This window comes from Balaenoptera acutorostrata, chromosome 20 (assembly GCF_949987535.1).
Source record: "Balaenoptera acutorostrata chromosome 20, mBalAcu1.1, whole genome shotgun sequence".
In the NCBI taxonomy this organism is placed as follows: domain Eukaryota; kingdom Metazoa; phylum Chordata; class Mammalia; order Artiodactyla; family Balaenopteridae; genus Balaenoptera; species Balaenoptera acutorostrata.
The window spans coordinates 16,059,457-16,065,456 of record NC_080083.1 but is presented as its reverse complement, the minus strand read 5'-3'; positions in this window follow the sequence as shown (position 1 = coordinate 16,065,456).

Below are 6,000 nucleotides of genomic sequence, written 5' to 3'. Positions count from 1 at the left end.
ATAGTTAACACTTATTAAGTGCTTATCCCGTGCCAGGGAGAGTTCTGAACACAATTTATTTTCTTTAGCCCTCACAATAACTATATGGGGTAAGTACAGTTATTATTCCACTTTTTCAAATGGTGGAACTGAGGCACAGAGTGTTTCGATTAACTTGTTGAAGTTCTCATAGCCGGTATGTGGTGAGGCCAGGTGTCAAACCAGCTCTCACTCTGAACCACTACAGTCTGTTACCTTGAAAGGATGTAAGGACTGGAATTGCTGATGTTTCTTGCTGGGAAGCCCCCAGACCAAAGATAACATGGTGGAAGTCCTAGAGATGAAACCAGAGCATTTAAGCCCTAAACTAACTCTGCCTGAAGCCAGCCCGAACTGTGGACTTTTTAGCTTGTATGAGCCAAAATATTCCCATTTTTTTCTTAAACTACTTTGGGTCTATGTCACTTACAGCCAAAGAGTCCTAAATGACTTAGGACTGTTTATTCGTTGGCCTTTTCCATCAGGCTGTGATCTCAAGAATAGGAATTGTATCTTATTCATCTCTATATCCATAGAGCCTAGCATAATGCACATAACTGACATTCAATAATGCTTGCTATCTTTCAATTCATTATTCCATAAACACTTATTGTGGGTTGTCTATGTGTCAGAAATTGGGTTAGATGTGGGAGATGGAAGTAAAATGAGTGAATGAAGGCTGTTATCCTGGAGTATGTGGAAGGATAGCAACTATAAATGTTAATGTGATAGAGAAATCTAAGAAAAGATGCATATGTGTGCTAGAGTTCCCAGGAAGTTGCAGTCACCTTGGCACTATGTACCTGGATGCTGGGCATTTTCTGGGTTCCTGCACATTCCAGATACTTTCAGAATTGTCTAACATTCTAAGAATGTCTGGGAAGGCACCTGCCTCCCAAACTGACGTACATACCAGATACATACATACCAGATACCTGGCCTTGTCATGTGAACCATGTGTTTTCCACTGTGCTTCTCTGTGTTGCTTGACTCTCAAAAGTGCATTCTGTAAAATAAGTGTGCCCTGCCCATTTCTCAGAGTTATGGTGAAGATCAAAAGAGGTCATAGATATGAAAGTTCTATTGTGTCCAGGCGATGGTTGCTTTCTTTTACCTGGCCACAGCAAGTGCCAATATATTGTACTCTAGCTAGCATCCCCACAAAACCATATCATTTGGCCTCGCCAGCAGTTCTATTCTTCTTGTAGTGAACATCTGTTGTTTTTGTCTGTCCAGAATTTCTCCCTCATCTTCTGGCAGAAAGTACCCTACATTCCTTTAAGGAATTTCCTCTCCATCACTCTGTGTAGTTTTGTGGAGCTGTTACTCTGAGCCTCTTGCCACAGAGTGGACACACAATCCTAGCTAGGGCAATCAAAATGTCTCACCCCTTGGTGAGATGACTAGCCCAGAGAAGGGGATATAACACAGGGTCCAATTTGGGCCACTCAAAGATGTTCCTTTGGATATTATATACTGTTAGGTGAGAGTGAGAAGCTTTCCTTTGCCTTTAGGGTCACTAAACTGGGATGAACTGTAAATCTGGACTTCTGTGGCCATTCCTCCCATTCCACTCTGCCCCCTGCCTCAGTCCAGCATCCATGCCTCTGCTACATGAATAAACTAATAAGATGGAAGTTCATCTAATATGATCTATGTGAAGCCTGTTTGCACCTCTCATGGAAACACTGTCTCTGGTCCATATGCCCCAAATTCTGATCTGCTCGTCCTCACAAAGTCCCAAATGACTTCAATGTCTACATTTACAATATTGTTATATTTTCGTGTTGAGAACATTTGTGAAGAGGAGAAATAAAGGATGAGTTTCATGATAACCATTTATATGGTACCATTTGATCACTAGACTAGACCTCTGTCCCCTGTTCGGGGGTTTTGGGCAACAGGTGAGAGAGAGCAGGTTATTCAGGAAAGGCCACATAGCAGGCGAGATTAAGTGGTTGTATAAACCTAAATTTTGGGACAGGGCTTCTGTCACTAGTGATCATAATACAGTGTCATATCAGCAAAGGAAGCATCTGGTTAAAACCAATATTAGAAATGCCCTTGATTCGTTTCCTGTGTATGGACAGTATTAGTGGCAGCATTCAGTGTTGGGGTATATTAAACTAGATGACAGCAGTGGGAAGCACCCGGACCCTCAGTTGCATTCCCCCCTCCAATAAAAACACAGTCAACCTTATAACAAAATCCAATCTATGGAGAAAAATAGCCAAGCAATTGGGAGCTGGGTATGGTGTGTGGAGAGACTGAAAACGGGAAACAAAATGGGCAAACACCTGACAAAATTCTTTTAATTCCTGAAGCACTGGACTTTTCAGTTACAGGGTTTAATAAACTTCCTTTTTTTTTCCCCCTGTAAGGTGATTTCAGTTGTCACTTTCAACCAAAGACTTCTTACCAGTTATCATATTACTACCTAGCAAAGAGAAGGCTAAAGAGGAGGCCCAAAGACAATCCTAGGCCAATAAAATAACAACTTATTTTAAGTTTTGATTGCCAGCTGTTTGTTTCATATCCTACGTATCAGAACTCTGGTAGGAATTTGTGTTTTCAATTGTGGCAGATGTCAGCCAAAGACAAGGGCATGACAAAATCACCAATTGGTCCAGAAGATACATTCCAAAAACCTCTCAGTCCACAGACATGCTGCCCAACCCTTGCCACATTCACAGATGTCCCAGACAGTCGTGATGCACTGATCATGGGTGCCTGCCAGAGGGTAGTGTCAGAGCAGTGCGATGAATATTTACCTCCTGACACATGCACAATATCAGCTAACACTTTAAAACATTTCCCATGGGTTAGGCACTTTACATGGTATCTTATTTAAATCCTCACACAACCCTGTAAGGAAGGTAATGTTAACCCCATTTTACAGATAAGGAAAGCAACACCCAGCCTGGTTATGAAACTGGCCCAAAGTAACATACTCAATGACAGGAGTAAGAGATGGAGGTGGGACTCCACAGTCAATGTTTTTAACTACGGCTTTACTACCTTCACATCCACTGCCTGATATCTTCAGGGCTGGCTTTCTTTTAGACTCTGGTGCAGCTGCTTTAATTTATTCATGGCTTGCTGCAGATGCTTATCTGATAGATACCTGAGACCGAAAGGTTTCTAGGACAGGACTTTCTTGAACTGAATTGTATTCTACCATCCTTAGGGGACCTTGGCCCAGCATTTGTCTATTTCTGTGCGTTAAAACAGAATAATCTGCTGCCTCCACATGCAGGGCATTTTTAAATGTGGCATTTGTAAAAGGTTCACAAAATGAACCCGATTAATACGGGAATGAAGAGCTCAAGAACCAACTCTGTATATGATGAGTGTTACTTTGCAGCCTGTGAAACCATGCTTCTATCAGGCAGCCTTTTGTAGCCACGTCTGAATGAGGTATGACCACCAGACTTCAAGCTGTCAACAAATTCAACAAGTATTTGTTAAACTGAGTTGAACATGACTTGGTCTTTTAATGAGTGACAATACTGAACAGATAGTTTCATTAGCTAGATATCATATCAGTCAGTGTACCCACCACACATTGACAAGCTATCTTTTCTCACACAGATACATGTGCAACAACAAATACACTGACATTACACAGTCAGGCATCTCTTACACACTACAAATGTGTACATGGCATCAAGCTGTCCTCGGTTGGTGGTACCAAGAGTATAATATGGTGGAAAGAGAGTATGCTTTGGATTCATTCACAACTGGGTTCAAATTCTAGCTCACCACTTACTTATTATTTTGATTTTGGGCAAGTAACATAAGCTCTCTAAACCCTGGTGTCCTTACCTATAAAATGGAGGTAATAATAATAGTACATCACAAGTTTGTTGTGAGGATTAAATGAGACAATGTTTGGAAAGAGCTTATTCTTGGTTTTGTCACTGCTTGGGTAACTTTTCTGTCAAGGTCAAATCATGGTTGGTACCCATTCATCTCCCACAGCTTTTTGACCCCAATTTATAGGCTCAAAAGAATACCTAGTTGAGATATGAGACGGCCTCTCAGGGAGGTGACACTTGAAGCATATTAGCAGTTAGCAGAAGAGTGAATAATATCAGGATGGTAGGAATATCCTAAGGCTAGAGAGGTATGCAGGGGTTTTGTTTGGATTTAATTTGGAAGCCTTTGGGGAGTCATGCAAGAGTTTTAAGCAGAGAAATGAGACATTCAGCTTTTAGAAATTGCATTTTAGGAAGAATAAAACCATTTAGCTCAGGACAGAGAATGGGGCATCCTGAGGGGTGGCAAGGAGAGTAGTTGGAAGGCAATTACAGTACCTCAGGTGAGAAACTGAGGTATGAACCACCACAGCAGAGGCAATGGGGATGAAGAACGAGACCAATCCAAGAAGTGTTCAGGAGTTAAATCCACAGAAAGCGCAATATCTGCAACCATTCTAAGCATTGACTTATTTCCCTACCAACGATGAGTGTAAATTTCTCTTTTTTGATAAATTCTAAAAATTAAATAACTGATATGTTTTGCAGTATCTACTAACAGTACTTTCCTGTTGAACAAATTTGACATTAGGATAAGCCCATGTGTAGGTGTGTGTGTGTGAAATTTGAAGAATTTGAGGAGGGAGGCCTATTTGCATCAGATCATAGGCACAGATCTGGAATAATAATAATAATAATGAGACAGCCAGAATCTCTTAAGATGCCCCATGTGCTGAGGAAAGGGGGCGGGGGGAACTACAATTTGTGGTAGAGGTGGAGGTAAGTGTCAGAACGAGGTAGTGGCAGATACAAATTACTATAAAAACACCACACATACAACATCAAATCTTTAGATTTAACTACCAGTTTATAAGAAATATAATAATTGAAGCAAATGTGAAATGACATCATGAGGAGGCAACTGGCCAAGTCCAGAATATGGAAAATTCTTAGGATATATAATCTGATTTCTTCAACAAACTACATACAAAAAAGAAAGGAAAAAAGCAAGGAAGGAAGAAAAAAGGAAGGGGAACATGAAAAGAGACTTAAGAGACATATCTATCAATCAAATGCAAAGTGGAGAATTTGTTCAGACCCTGATTCAGATAAATGTGCTATGAAAAGATATTTTGGAAACTATTGGGAAAAACTGAACATGGATTGGGTATTAAATAATATTAAGGAAGTATTGTAAAGGTGTGATAATGAAATCACGGTTATGTTACAACAAAAGTATTTGTTAGAGATACGTATTAAAGTGCATATTTACAGGCGAAATGTTATGATGGTTTATTAGAGATTTACTTAAAAGTACATGGGGTGAGGGGAAAGGTTGTGGGAGAATAGGTGAAACAAGATTGATAAAGTGTGATAACAGCTGAAGCTGGATGATAGACACATGGTTTACTATTCTATCTGACTCCTTTTTTTGTATGTGTGAAATTTTCTATAAAAAAATTAAGAACAAATACTATGTTAAAGCATGAATCTCTTTCCATTCCCAAATATATGAAGTAACCAGAACATTCTTGCTGTAACACTTTCAGAAGATGGGATCAGGACTGGAGGGGCATCATTTAAGGAGTGGGTGGAGGAAGAGGGGCTTCAGGGACAGTAAGGTACAAGATAAACTGGTTTTGAGTGGTGCTGAAAAGCCAAAGAGGAACACAAGTTTCAAGATGGAAGGAGTATCAACTGTGTCAAGTATTGTAGATGTCAAGAAGGAAGGGATTAAAATGAATACTCCACTAGACATAACTAGGAGGACACTCTTGACCTTGGCGAGATCAAATTCTTAATTTTCTGTGGAGGTGGGATGATAGACAACTTTTCCAAGACTTTGTCTGTGAAGGACAGGAGAGGTGAAGATCATAATTTTTCTTTTCCCCTCAGAGAAGGAGAAACTAGGGCTTGTTTTTTTAATTTTGTTTTTTTGTTGTTGTTGTTTTTAATGCTGAGGGGAAGTTGCCATTTGAGAATGGTTGACGATATAGGTGAAAAG